At 42.5% G+C, this 14,857-nt stretch overlaps 1 long non-coding RNA gene across 1 annotated transcript; it reads left to right on the forward strand.

Annotated features, from left to right (window-relative positions):
* Window positions 1–6,865: 6,865 nt before the first annotated feature.
* LOC118503849 lies at window positions 6,866–7,791 on the forward strand. Its single transcript, XR_004905220.1, has 3 exons — window positions 6,866–7,443; window positions 7,520–7,546; window positions 7,654–7,791. It is a non-coding gene; the product is annotated as an uncharacterized LOC118503849 (long non-coding RNA).
* The last annotated feature ends 7,066 nt before the right edge of the window (window positions 7,792–14,857 follow it).

Consider the following 14,857-nt stretch of genomic DNA (forward strand, 5'->3'; position numbering starts at 1 on the left):
TCTCTGGTTGCAGAATATCATTATCCGCAAACCACACCTCCACGCTGGCTCGCTCGCCATCTCTAAGCGTGTGGTTTTGGGTTAGTCCATAAATTTCTGTCCCCAAACCAAACCCCAATAGTATGGGAGCAGCTTAATAGATGACGGTTTTTGCAGGGGTAGAAAGAATTATTACCATCGTCGTATTTGTGGCTTTTGGGTGGGTTTCTTGTAATACCACAGTGTGGAACATCAGTTTTTCGACGCAGAAAGCTAGCAGATGTGATTTTTGAAGTTAATTTTTGAATATCTCAATTTTAGGTTCTCATTTGAGGTTGAATAGCTTCCGAAAGCTCCTCTATTTCACATCCTACTTTACTATGATTTTTAAAGTTCTAATCACAACCAAGATGAATGGAAAATAGGACACTAAGCTCACGGGGTAAAAGCGTGTGTCATATTTTTAATTGCTTGACCTATCTCTCCCTCTCTCTCTCGCTCTCTCTCTCTCTCTGTGGCTCTCTTACTGAAGCAAAATGGAAAATTTTGTGCGGAGAAAAACTTCTCGGAAAGAGGAAAATCAACACGTATTCACCATTAAAACACGATGTGTTCTTTTGTGCGCTGTCTCCCGGATCGTATCCATCACCAACTGAAGGGCTTTCCATGTACAAAGTTAGTCTTCACATGGTCAACCCGAAAGCATCGAGTGGTGGTGGTGGTGGTGCAGTGGCGTGCAAAATGGCGGTGGAAGTCACGGTAAACTTAGAACCACGAGAAGTCCATTTTCTTTCGGACTCGGGCACGTTGAGCGCTGTTGTAAGTTTTTTTTCCCTCCCTTTGCTTTTCCGTATGCCCTCCCCGTGGGACGCTTTATAGCTTTCGTGGTGGAGAGATAACTGCGCGCGTGTGTCTGTGTCTGTATTTACTTCTATTTCCAGTGAAGGATGGAAGCGTGTTTTAGTGCGAACGGAACGGATTTTTATCCCCGATATTAATGCCCGATCTGAAGAAGGGAAACATTAAAGAGCGTATATGGGCCACCAGCATCATTATACTTTATGGTGCATTGAAGTGGTTTGTTTTTGAGTAAGACAAAAACATTACTTACTTTGGAGTGGAGCGTCATAAAAAAAGTGGCCCAGGAAGTGGAAACCCAACTTACTCAGTTAATAAGAATTTCATAAGAAAGAATAGCCTGAAGTACCAACACACTTACAAAGTGCTTCAATTTGTACAAAATTACAGCAAGATTTATCGATGGCCCAGCGACTGCACACTTCGAAAAAGCTCAAAAATTAACTTCCCTAATTGTACGGTTGCGCCGTGCACTCGTTTCGCAGCAACCGCGCCCCGAATAGTGAAAGCTCTTAATGATGAGAAATTGCAATTAAAACTATTCCCATCTAGATAATTGTCCTTCGGCCAAGAATGGGCCCATCGGTGGTGTACTCGATACGACTCGAGGGGTTCATTTGATGACAGGAAGGCATTTTCCTTTCGAGTTCTTGCTTAGACCCAGACGCCGGGGCGCTAGACTATTTAAATGAGCTTAGTAAAGAAGTTGCGAGCTATTGTTTTGGCATTTTTCCTTCCTCGGTGATTGTGTTGCTGTTGTTTCATGCATTTTTTAAACTTTCGCTAATGGCTTCCTATAAGCTTCGTCGATTCGTTTTACACTTTTGCTGTATCAGCCTGTGTTATCCATTTTCCGTGTTGCGCGACAAAGCTGAAGCAGACCCCTGTCAAACCTTCATCACGCTGAATTTGTTGTTTAATTAATGGTAAACATTGGATGGTAGCTCGATTGTGAGGCGCTCATACAAGCTAACGGAAAGCACAAGAAGAATAATCGATCATGGGAAAAGGAAAAAAAACGGGTTGACTTATAAGTTAAGCTAAACTTGGCGAGTTTAAAGATGTCGTAAGCTAGAGAACATGTTTTAAGCGAAATATGTATGAAAAACTAAGAATTAGTTCATACACTACTCGTAGAAGAAAAGTTCATGTGCGTGTGTAACGCGCATTGCCTACCTTAAGGGGCAGCCGATCGAATGCACAATATTCACGCCAGTGGAAGGCAAGTTTGCAAAGTGCTTTTTATATTTTATTACATTTCAACACTATTGAATACGATTGTACGAAACGTACCTGAATGATGACAGGTGAAGCTGAATGTCCCTTTTTACATACACAGTACAGCAAGATGCCATTCATGCCTTCGATCACCTCGTGCTGTTGTGTGATTTATAAGACCGAAAGCACCGAAGGAAGAGCAAAAGCTTCGTGCGATGAATTTCGATGAGCAAACACAACACAAAGCTGCTTCTGTGTGTGTGTGTGCTGTGAGCATCAATTTCGATCACAATCGGTTGCGTAAAGCAATTGGCTAATGGACAGGTCAACAAAATGGCGCACCGGACCATGCATAGCTCGGCTGAATCTCTTATGCAAAGAAAAGCTATTTGCTGGAAGATTATTCACTAGTCCCCCGCTGGTCTGGTGAATGATGGCCAACACCATTGAAGTTGGCAAGTTTTTGGATGTGAGATGTGTGTGTGTGTGTGTGTGACGCTGTTGATGTCAATATGATGTTGATTGCCTATTGGGAGCGGTCTACGTGTTCAAGCATTAAGCCCGCTAGGATTATTTGAATTTCGGGCAGGCCGATCGTTACCGGATTGGAAAATGATGCATGATGAGTTATTTGTGGTACGTGCCGTGTGCCATAGATTGGTTGTGCTTGATGAATATATTTACTAGCTTTGTTTTTCTTTGTGTTCTTCGAACCCGGTCCGACTGAACCGAGTGGATATTATTTTATAGTTAATGCATGAACAACAAAAGCGGACAGTTTCCGAGAAGCAAACAGTATAATTGTTATCCAGAATTTACAACGCAGAAAATTGTTCATTTCCATCCCTGTCGTATAAAGGGACAGGAAAAGTTAAACCAGCCAGTGCATGTGCATAGGGTGTTGCAGTTGTTACAACGCGAAAGAATAACAAGCTATCGGGAAAGCGACATGGATTCAATTCCTGGGAAGTACGGCTAGAGAAACAGGGAAACAGAGAGACAGAGAGAGAGAGAGAACGGTTGTGTATCACTGCTAATGTATATTTGTTTCCCGTCAGCGGTGCCACAAGACGTTCGGCTGTTAGCTAATGATAATTCCTTTCCGCTTTTCGATGCAGAAAGCTGCCAAAAGCATAACGACGACGACACTCGGAACATGGGAATGCATGGGAAAGCGACCATTGTTGAGCGTAATGATGATGGATCCGCTTGAAAGCCCTCTTGCAAGCAGCAGCAGTACAGGACTACCCCAACAATGAGCCATGGCAGGCACCATGGCACAGTACCATTTGCAATCGGATACTCGAACAGACTGCCGAGTGCACAGGGAACGGCTTAAAAGATGCCAATCTATTACGCCACTTTGGACATCACGATGCCGGGGAAATACAAACACCCAACTGTGTAAGAAATAGAGTTGCTTCTCGTTAACCGGGCTGCTGACAAAACATGCCCCGAAGCGTTGACAATGTCGCTGCCGGGCAGTGGCGTGCCAGGTGGTTTGACTCGTGCCTCACTGTTTTCGCCGGTTGACAGTTATTATGCTGTTCTGCAACTCTATATTCGCATGGTTAAACTTGGCTTGTTGCCGCTGCAGCCAATAGACATTGTTTACGCTGGGTGTAACGAAAGATTTTCATAACGATAACGGGTTGTGCGCTGCGCTGCGATAGTGAGAAACAAACAGTCGTGCTGCATTGTGTACGGATGTTTTGCAGGAATTTTCATTAAACTACATGGAACTGCATGGATGCACAGCGTGCCGTAGCCAATTTGCGTTCCTGCGCATCTAATTGCTCGGTGAATGTTTTTTGTTTCCGTTTAGGCGAATGTTTCCTCGCTACGACGGTTCACCGATGAGCTATTTCTTCATTTAAAACGCCTGAAGGTATGCAATTTGAGTCTTCAACTCGGCTTTTAGTCTACGATGGACTATCGAGCTTCATTGTTGATCAGAAAAATTGTCCTTTGTAGAGATTATTGCATCCCTTCAGGAGTAGGATTGATTGAGGCACTTTAAATAGAATTTATCGATTTAAAGTAAAAAAAACCTTAGTTTTAAACATCTACTAACGAATCTATTAGCAGCAATCGTCTTACAGATTCTATCAATCTTTAAAATCGATCCTCTTCAAATTTGCTGTTAATATTAAGCACTCGGTATGGTATGGCGTGGACACTAGAATTGACAAATTGGTCCGGGTTTGTTTAGGTTCGAGGTAAACTGTTGACCACATGTTGTGGGCGTCGCTGCAAACCGTGCAACTGTCCCACCCGACCTTCGGAAAGGGGGCGTCGGATGTCGGGTGCAGAACAGATGTTAATTTATTTATCCAAACGTTCGCTGTACGCTACGATGGCGAATGCCTCTACTGCAAAACCGTACCATATGTTGGTGGCGGACGGGTTTAATCAGATAAATCGCTTTATCAAATCCCAGGCGATGCTTCAAGTTGGTCAAGCGAAGCGGTCAAACGCAGGTCCACACAGCATCGGAACGGTACTCGTGGGACTCGTGCGATGTAAATGGTATTGTCAGCGAGCTTTAAGTTTTGTTTTAAAACAATTTGTATGGAAGGAGCTTTAGCTTGTTGTAAAAGGGGTTTCTCCGTTTGGGGAGGAATTGATCAAGCATTGTAGAAAACAAAAAAACCCCTAACTTTAAAAAGTATCATATACCAAGGACTTTAATCGGCAACTGCAGAGTGCCGATAGGGCTAGCGATGTTACGATTCTGATCGTAAAAATGTTCTCGTAGATAGCAGCAGCAAATAAAAAAAAACCTCAACAAAGTGCTTTTTTTCCTTCTTTCGTCAGTGCTTCCGGGCTCTAAGAGCCATAAACTCTTCCGATAAAATGTCGTTCCCAAAAAAGTTGCTGAAAATGAAAACGGCATGAAGGGCGTGCGTAGTGTGTGTTACGCTTTTGCTTACACGACTCCGGCATCAAGATGGATTTGTTCGAGGGCTCGTTTGATTATTTTTTATTTGCATCAGGGGAGAATATTTATTACAGGACATTGAGCATTTGAAGGGGATGGGGCGAGCTAGAAAGGGCTATAATTTGGCGGATGTAACAATGGCAATCGTAACAAGAATCCGTACCGCAGTACTTGGATTCTTGGTGTAAGTTCGTGCTTGGTAAATATTATGATGCGAAAGTGTGCGACAAACGGTGTCGTCAATTGAATGTTGAACATTTGTCCCATTTCCCATCGCCTGGTAAATGCGATAAATTCTTGCGTTTCCCACTGACGACGCCCTGTGCGCTGTACAATGGCCATTGTTTCGGTTTTTGTTTCTTTATTTCTTTCTAAATTGATGAACGGTTGGTGATCAATTTTTGGTTGGTTTGCTTCGAGGAAATGGCAATAGATTTGTTTGGCTCCCGGGGTCCCGCCGGATCAAATGATACCCGTCGCTCGGATGTATTTTATGGCGCTCCGTGAAGATATTTTTGATCGCGAAAACTAAACAATGATAAGAATACGGTTCAGTTTCGCGGCCCGCAGCTATAAGTATTGGGCAGACAGGGTATCTCTGGCGGGGGTTTTCACAGAAAAGAATAGGCCAAGACGTGCAAAGAAAACGTGATTTTGCATAGCCACAGGGCATAAGCTTGATTGCGGTGTCGGATCATCAATCATGTTTATAATGAATTTTATCTACTCGCTTTATGCCCGGCGGGGTTGTTCGGGTCAAGTTTTTCTAGTGAGTACCGGGTTAAATCGTATTAATTAATGTTCGAATTATAATCGGTCCGGCGGGCATTCGCTATAACCCCGTTAAAAGAATGTTATAGATTCCGACCATCAGTACATAATATCGTTGGCCTTTTTCGGCATTAATGTAGGATTAACACAGCAAATCAGTCATCGTACAGAGCCGGAATGTTTCCACAAAATTTCATAATATCACCGTACACTTGTAATTTGGCATTCTTTATCTCAAAATGGCATAACGACGATTGAAAATAGAAGAGAATCGAACGAGAAAGAAAGAGAATCGAGAGAGAAATAAGTAACAACCATAAAGCGAGAGAAGGAAGACGTTAAGTTTTTTATCTGCTAAAAGTGTAACTAAAAATTACAAAAAGAATACACTTATTCACGGATGTAGAAAAGGCGTCTAGTTAATTTACTCTCGCGGATTGTTGCCTGTTGCATTTGCAACAGAGCATCTGTATAGAAATAAGAGAGTCGAGCAATAAATGAGCGAGAATCCAAAAATAAATGAGAAAGAATCGAGCGAAAAATGGCAAAGAATCGAGAAAAAAATGAGAGAACCTAACGAGTGAAATGACAGTAAAATGATGGAAAAATGGGTGAAATGAGAGTGAAACGAGCTAGAAATGAGAAAGGATCTAGAGAAATGGGAGATATTTGAGAGAAAAATTAGAGCATCCTGATAGAAAATCAACAAAGAAATGGAAGACAAATAAGAACAAATCGAGAAAGAACAACGAGATTAATGAGTAAGAGCCGAGAGAGAAATGAGAGAGAAAAGCGAGAGAAATAGTAAATAAATAAGAGAACAACGTGAGAAAAATTAGAGAAAAATGATCGGTAATCGAAAAAGAAATGAGAAAGAATCCAAAGAGAAATGATGGAGTATTCTGAGAGAATTTCTTTCTCATTTCTTTCTCAATTCTCTTCCATTTTTCTCTCTTATTTTCTCTAGATTATCACTCATTCCTTTGTAATTTTTCTACTGATTCTTTCTCAATCTGTTCTAATTTCACTTTTATTTCTCTCGCGATTCTCTCTCATTTTTCGCCCGTTGGTCCCTGCTTTATCTCTCATTTCTCTCACATTTCGCACTCGATTCTCTCTCTATTCTCACCCGATTCACTCTCATCTCACGTTTTTTTTATTTACTATGTTTTTTCCCTCATTTTTTTTATTTAATACCATTTGTCTCGTGATTCTCTCTCATTGCTCTCGAAATTATCTCGCGAATCTTCTTCGATTCTATTTCATTTCTTTTACGATGTTCTCTCAATATGCGATCATTTCTCTCATTTTATTTTATTCATTTTATTGAAAGCAAAAGTTTGTAATATCGTAGAGCAGTTGATTTTTGAATTGAGCACCCCTGGCTGGCTGTCATCCACGCACTAGATCAAGCTGTCAAATTACTTATTGTTTATATCGGCCAAAAAGCGGCACATAACAAACTGGCGTGGGTTAATGTAGTCTAGTTCCTCTGAAGATTTCTTAAAAGTGTCTAATTATTCGTTATCTATCCCTCGTTATTCCTTCTCACTGTCGTCGGGGAATGGATATTGCGTGCGCGAATGAAAATCTGATTAAGTAGTCAGTGATTTGTGTTACCCGTTTCCAGTCGGCTAGCTTTGGTGTAGTGCTCCACAAGTGTTGGCCAATTTAAGGTGAAAAGCTGAATTCATGCTGTTCCATTATTACATTTCGTGGTTCTTAAGACGTGTTTTTGTGAAAACTTTGCAGGAACGCGATCTACAGTGTGTTGAAACGGTAATTATCAGAATCGGTTGATTGGCGTTGGTCGGATGCACCAACCATTCCATAAGTTTTTTTCTCTTGTTACATGTCTGATACCACCTTTTTGCCATCTTTTGTAGGAATCGAATGATCAGTACCGCATCCAAGATGTAATGAGCCTTGCGGTACAATCGTGTGTTATTTAGGAGAGTTAACCTACTTAGTGCCTCATTGCCTCGAGTATATGAACAGTAATTTCGACTACGTGCGCCTACATATGGCGCATGAAGTGTTGCGGTAAGTTGCTTTCAATGCCTCATTCATCATGTACATTAATCTAAGAATATTGTATCGGTAATGATTGTGTGTCAATGTCGAAATTAGCTCGCTTCTGGGAAGAAATTTTCATTTGCGCTCATTACATTCTTTATTTCGCGTTGGTCATAGCCTCCTATGTTTGCTAAGGACCGATGAACAGCTCTTTGTGATTCGTTATTCAGGCTGAACAAAGAGTCCTGTGTACGGGGAAACACAGTCCATGCGAGATCTAGTTTAAGAGTAGCAGATTTAATCGAGATAGTTGTTTGAGTTGTCTACCAGAAAGGGTCTGCCTTGAAATCTAAACCCAGAATCCAGATCTATATCCCATCACCAGTATAGTTCGCAGAGAACATTTCCCGAAACATCAGTTCGTGGAAAGTATGAACCTTTAACCACCTTTAATGTATCGATGTTGGTTCCCCCAAACGTTACGGTTCAACACCACGGCAGCCCTCGCAAACGTATCAATTCCGTAAGCTCATTTAATCTCCCGTTACCGAAGGCTTTGTCCGGGAGTGGAAGCGAGCAATCGATTCCACGCTCTCACCGAACCGGCTTAGCCGAACGCAACAGCTAGGTAATTTTGGCATCCGATTTCATCAACGCAGGATTAATTGTGAGCCTCCATCAAGTGTATGCAGACAGCGCGCTACGGTAATGCACCGGTGGTAATCTATTTTCGTAAACAGTACCAGCAGAAAAAAAAGGAAGCACCGTCTTTTTCCGGGGTTTTGTGGTTTCGTCGTGGCTCTGAGAATTATTCCCACTCGTAAAATCCCACGACCGTGCGTTTGCATCGGGCGCCAACCATCAAACGCTGGCCGAGAGTATTGGCAATAAAGCAAAAGCCTACGAAATGATGTAGACGGGGCAGTGCGCGCGTCACGTCCAATAACGAGCCCATGATTGGTCCCACGTGTACCGAAAAGTAGGGGATGGCCGCATGATCTGCCACAGCGAATCGACACTGGCCCGCTACTCGTTCGGTCACGTAACGACGGAGCGCGCGCACGGAGCTTGTATGGAAACAAGAAATTGGCCCTTCGGGGTGATCAACATGTAGCGAAAAATCGCCCCCGACCTGGCAGTCAAAAGGGATATAAACGTCGGGCCGGAAAGAGTGTTGCGTTTTCCTTATCCACGGTCAAGGCTGAAATCTTGTCGGGGGTCTGTTTTCACGACCCGGGGCGTTGAAAATGAGAACTGTGGCAACCCGGGCGGATAGTATTTCAGCGTACGGTTTGATGGCAGTTTTCATTGGCAGGCTTGCTGCTTGTGCCGGTGATGATGGTGATTTTGATGGCAAGCGCGTTAATTTGTTTCCGTTCCGTTTTGGTACGAAATTTCACTCAAGAATGTTAGCGAAATGAGAGAGAGAGATGTTGGGAATTTGTATTACAGTGCTCGAGCTGGAAGTTTATTACAGTAACAAAGAAGGATTTATTTTTAAGAGACGGAAGCATGTACAATTTGCACGTTAACCATACCGTTTTGGCTTCTTTTTGTTCGTTTAGTTTGTTGAGGTTTTATCGAGTTCCGAGTTGCCAATTGAATGGCTTGAAAGCTACCCAACTGCAGACTGTATGTTAATAGTTTCAACCAGTTTCGAACCATTGTCCCGTATTACGCTGAATGGGCCGATAAAAAAGTGCACTTCAATCCCCAACACAATCGGTTTTACCCTGAACCGATGATTTCGAACCGAGATCCAACCGGTCTTTAATCGCCTAAAACCATCATCGGTTGCTTTGACGATCCCCGCCATGACGACGAACTAATCCCATTACGCTGATCGAACGGTAGTCCATGGTGTCGGTTCTGGTACGAATGACCGGTTGTAATTGAAACCTCCTGCCATGGTGATATCGACAGATGGTCGGACGCGTTGCCCACGCTATTGTCATCACGTGAAAATGGCTCTCGTTAATCGATTTCGGGCGAGAAAGCAATGTGCTTTATGGTACGGTACGGTACGGTCCAACCCAATTCCGACGTCGATCGAAGCCGAAACGTCATTTAGATGAAGTGGGAACTACCGAAGGAACTCAACGCCTTTGGTAGAGTGCGGTAATTGCAGTCGTTTGCTTTGGCCAAGAATGGCCAAGCAACGTTATTAATACTGTGTTGCTTTTTTGGGGCGGTAATGATCATTGCAATTCTATTATATTTTGAGTCTATACGTTTTGTATAATGTTCTTGAAATGACATAATGTTTGCAGTTCTAAAATTTTGTTACACAATCTTCTTCTTGTCCTACTTTACCACCATTTTGCCATCAATATTCCGGAATTTCTGGTGGACGTATCAATGCAGATACTTTAACTCAAATGGAATCTACGTTACGTCGCTTGATGCGGATTCTCACGACATGACCTCACCACCAAAGATTAGCGAGTATTTAACGCTCATACGTTGTTCTTCCCTGCATAAGCTAAAAATCGAGTTAACAGATTTTTTGTTTTGGTTTTGGATAGAGTCCATGTTTCGGATGTTCTATATAGTCTCTACTTGTTCCATCTCGCTTGGTGTTTTGAGTGGAGAAGTTTCCTCCCACTTATGTAGTATGACTGATTGGTAGCTTGCAGCTGACATTTGAACCAAAATTGCTATGGTTCTCTGTATTACGTTGAAGATGCGATAACAGATTATTCAACTATTAGCATCTGAATTGAGTTCTAAAACAGGGTCCTTGAAGCTATCAGCTCTGAGTCTCTTAATCTTAATGTCGAAGAGAAGATAAGCAAAAGGGTCCTGATAGATTTGCTGAATATATTAAGCAACAATTTGCTTTGCAATCAATTCATAGCAACTTACCAGAACATACATATATTCGTCATTCTTTCTTGTGATTTGTATTATTAAAGTTTTTGTTTCTTTTTATAAAGCAATATTCTCCTATTCCAGGATAATAATATACGTCTACAGTCATAATAGCAATTCAAAGATTTCATACCTCTCTTGAACGCCAACTAACATCCATTGCTGCTTACCATTTCAATATTACAAGAGCGCAAATGAATATATATGAATGGTAATCCATTGTCTGCGGTGGTTTCCTGAAGCACTCCGGATAAGCAATACGCGTTTGTTTCATTTGTGCTGTCAGCGTTTCCTTTTGGGTGTTTCTGTCCTTTCTCCCTTTCCCCATATCTGCAGAATCTTCCTTTGAAAGCCCTTGCCTTTGCTGCCTGTGGTTTTAAATTAGAGCTTTGCGGTACATTTGGCGATACGCGACTTTGGAACACTACATCATCCCAAATGACTGTTCGTACCGTTGCTGTAGTTTAGCCACCAGACCGGTCTGGAAAGAACACGATTGTAGTTGGAGGACTAGAGCAGAGCGCGGAAATGCTGGCTTGGTGGTGAACGTTAAACTCATATCATTAAGCCAGAAAATATGGCGTTTAGCTGACAGCGGAACTGGAAATATCAGAGCGGAACCACTTAAAAAGGAAATGAGAGATTTTTTTTGTTTTGTCTGTGTTGCCTTTTCGTGGTTTTGTAACGAACGGGGGTTTTAGGGGTAGCTCCGTGTGATGACGGGAGCATGATGATGTGCTCGAAAATGTCATTTAAAATCCTTGATTAAGAGATGGGGTTTTTTGTGTGGTATTGCTCGGCTAATAATTATTTTTGAGCAGCCAAATTGCTTTTTAATGAGGAAAAATGATTTGACAGATGTATGGGAACATATGGTTGGCTGTCTTATGTAACATTAGAAGGAATTTACTATATTCCCTAATATATTGTCTTGAAATCGGATTGGATGAAGGAAAAATGTTGCGTATTTACATTAGTTTTACATTTTAACATTTATTTTGAACTGACGAAACCCATATTTCACCTTAACGATAAACATGCAGTCAAAAAGTATTATTTATTATTTTGGAAGCAGAATTTTTAACCAACTCTAGAACTGGCATGCACCAAATACACGTTCAAAAACCATCAATCCGGGCTGTGACTGTGAAGTCAAAAAACTATTTCTCCAACGCTACAAAATTAGTTGTCCAGTCAAGCTGTCGGTTCAAGCACAGCAGTCGGTTGGTGGGTGGGCAAATTAGATGCATTTTAAACTTTTCTGCCCTTTTTCGTTTTAGGATTGCGGTTGAGTTTTTGGTAAATGTGTTCCGATAAACAGCTGTGTAATTGAGTTCGCACAACAAATGTGCCAAATGTGCGAGAGTTTCCAAACGAACTTTGCCGGTAACGTGGGCTACGTTTTGTTGGTTGCTGCTCCCCCCTTTTTTTTTGGTGCGCTTCGAATGTTGGAACTCTGGAATTACCAAAATTTACTTACTGATGCGATAACGGTAAGCTAAATTATGGATGATTGTGGTTTGTAGTCGTAATGTGGCGCGTACTTTGCACGTGTCGCAGCCGAGGCAAAAATCTGCCGTGCCCCTACTTAGGAACAAGCATTTCAACCATGGCGTTAACGCTCCGGGAGGGGTAGAAACCAGTTTTTGAAATCAAATTTTCATAACCATTCCCCGTGTCAATGTGGTGTGTCGTTCAATTTTTTTGTTGTTGTTTCGGGGGAAATCTCGAACCTTCAACACGCTCCTTTGAGAGATCGGCGACGGAAATCAAATCACTGCCAATGATGATGCTCCCATTCAACCGCTAACAACTAGCAAACCGGCAAACCGAGGATCCGTTTCGGGAGCCCAGCGGCTGAAAAGACGTTACGCGACGTGTGTGTGCCTCTCGAGAGGGTTTGTCCGCGTCGTGTGCTTGCTGCTGTGTTGCACGGGAGAAAGGATCTTGCTGATCTTCTTGCTCCGGCTGGGTGACGAAAAAAAAATCCTTTTATGCAAATTGAATTTTCGACGACTCGATGCCCGGGACAGAGGAATGCCGTGAAGATATGTTAGCTAGCGTTTCGACCCATACGCCATCACCGGCAGATCCGGATCTGGTGCAATGTAATATTAAACTTGCTTTTGTTGGCTTTGCTGTTTTGCGCTCTGTAGGGCCCAACCGCCCACCCGGAAACGGCACACCTGCATCGGATGTGGTCGATACATGAGATTTTTGCCAGCTGTGATCCATTTGGACATAATCGAGAATGTTTGGGAGAGGACAGAAAAAAAAACGGAAGACAGTTCGCAGACACATTTGATACGGTGACACCTGTCGAAATACGTGCGTTGAACGTAAAAGGCGCGCGGTGCCGGTTACGAAATCAGTGTTTGTGTGTTCTTATAGCATTGTGCATTAGAGTCTTTCCCGTTTTGGGGGATTGTTTTTCACAGATCGTTTGGAATTGCTTATTATAATGTTTGTTTCGCTTGAAATCAATACCGACCTTGGAGACCCAATGGCATTATTATTAGCTATGCGGAAAGTCTCGCCGTAGGTGGGCGCGACTTAGCAACTTGGGCTAAAATAAGTTAAGGAATTTCGAAACGAATGAATCGATACATATAATGGAGTTTTTAATTGCCAAGAGAAATGTTTCAAAAATATATATTTCGTAAAAATATATATATTAGAATATTTCATGCCCGTAGTGGAACTTTGCAACCGTATAGTGGAATATTCTTCTTCTTCTTTGGCACTACAACCTCGAGAGGTCTCGGCCTGCCATTTCTGGCTCTCTGTGACTTAATTTTACCCGTAGAAAAGTAGTCAGCCTTACGTACGGGGAGGCGGTCTTGGATGGGATTTGAACCCCGGCCCTGCCGTGTGAAGACCGGCGCCGCTGTCGCCTCGGCCACCGGACCGCCCCCTTGTACGTAAGTGGAATATTGCATAACGGAAAACTAAAAAAGGCAATCTTGAAGTATTGCAAATTCATATAAATGTTTAAGCATTATTGTTACAATGTTTAAGGTTAAAAAGTCAAATATTTCTCTCTCTCTCTCTCTCTCTCTCTCTCTCTCGCTCTCTCTTTCTCTGTTACATTAACTTCAGTTTTATGTCAAACCAGTGGCTGAAATGTTTGAAGTTTTCCCCTGTAATCCCTCTAAACGAGTTTTAAAATCGCTTACCTGTGACGGGCCCAATCATTTCCGCATTACTTGCCGTGTACGCATCGGCAAACGATTGGGAACAATTTCACGCCTCAAACATGATGTCCCCCTGCTCCACTACCCCACACCCCCACCCCTGCGGGAACAACGGAACAAAAGCGGATAGAATCCTTTCTTTCCCAACTGCTGCTGCGCTGCCTGGCGAAACTTGTAACGAAGCTGATTAGAAGCCCCGAAGGGTGTGTGTGTGTTTCTGTCCACACAGGGTGGAAGCAAGCGCAGCAAGTGGAACGAGCGGGATCGTCGTCGTTGTTTTACTTTTTCCACAAAATTGCTCTAAAGACCCCCGGAGGTTGTCAATACGTTTTTATGCGCCATGGCAATGGGGAACAGCGTGTTGGATGGGAATTAAGCTTAGTGTTAGTATGTACCTTCGCTTTCGTCTTGCTACACAACGCTTTCGTTCTGCTTTGCCTCGCGTGCGCTTGATTAAACTGCTTGCATTTTCCGAGCTGTACAAAAAGTGCGACCCGAGAGAACGCCAAAAAAAAAAAAAAAGGAAGCAAGCCAGCCCACCCGACGGTACTTAATGCGATCGGTTGCCTGTTATACGCTTAGGAAATGGATTTTCTCCTGCGGGTGATTTTGGGGTGTTGAATCGATGCGGCAATGTGGTGAACTGTGGTGGAAAGGAGGGGGAGGTTTGGGAGAATAGCTGGCGGTTAAATTGGATTTAGCCGAAAATCTGTAATTAATGAGATTGTCTGGAATGTGTGTTTTATTTTTGCTGCCGAGCAGGATGGTAAAGATGCTGAGCGGATATTGTTTTCGAAGTATGATTTCTTAATGGTACTTGTAACACGGAACATTTGATAAAGAAGGAAGCACCGAAGTTTTTTTTTGTTGAGCTTTTCCTTTCTTGTTCAATTTTATGCTGCGTTGAATGAGCTCAGGGATAGTAAAATATCAATTATGGTTTTTTTTTTGGTTTAAGAAATATGCTGTTCAACTGGTGGTTTTCGGATACAGTAATTCTTAGACTTAG

Source organism: Anopheles stephensi, chromosome 2, assembly GCF_013141755.1.
Source record: "Anopheles stephensi strain Indian chromosome 2, UCI_ANSTEP_V1.0, whole genome shotgun sequence".
Taxonomy (NCBI): domain Eukaryota; kingdom Metazoa; phylum Arthropoda; class Insecta; order Diptera; family Culicidae; genus Anopheles; species Anopheles stephensi.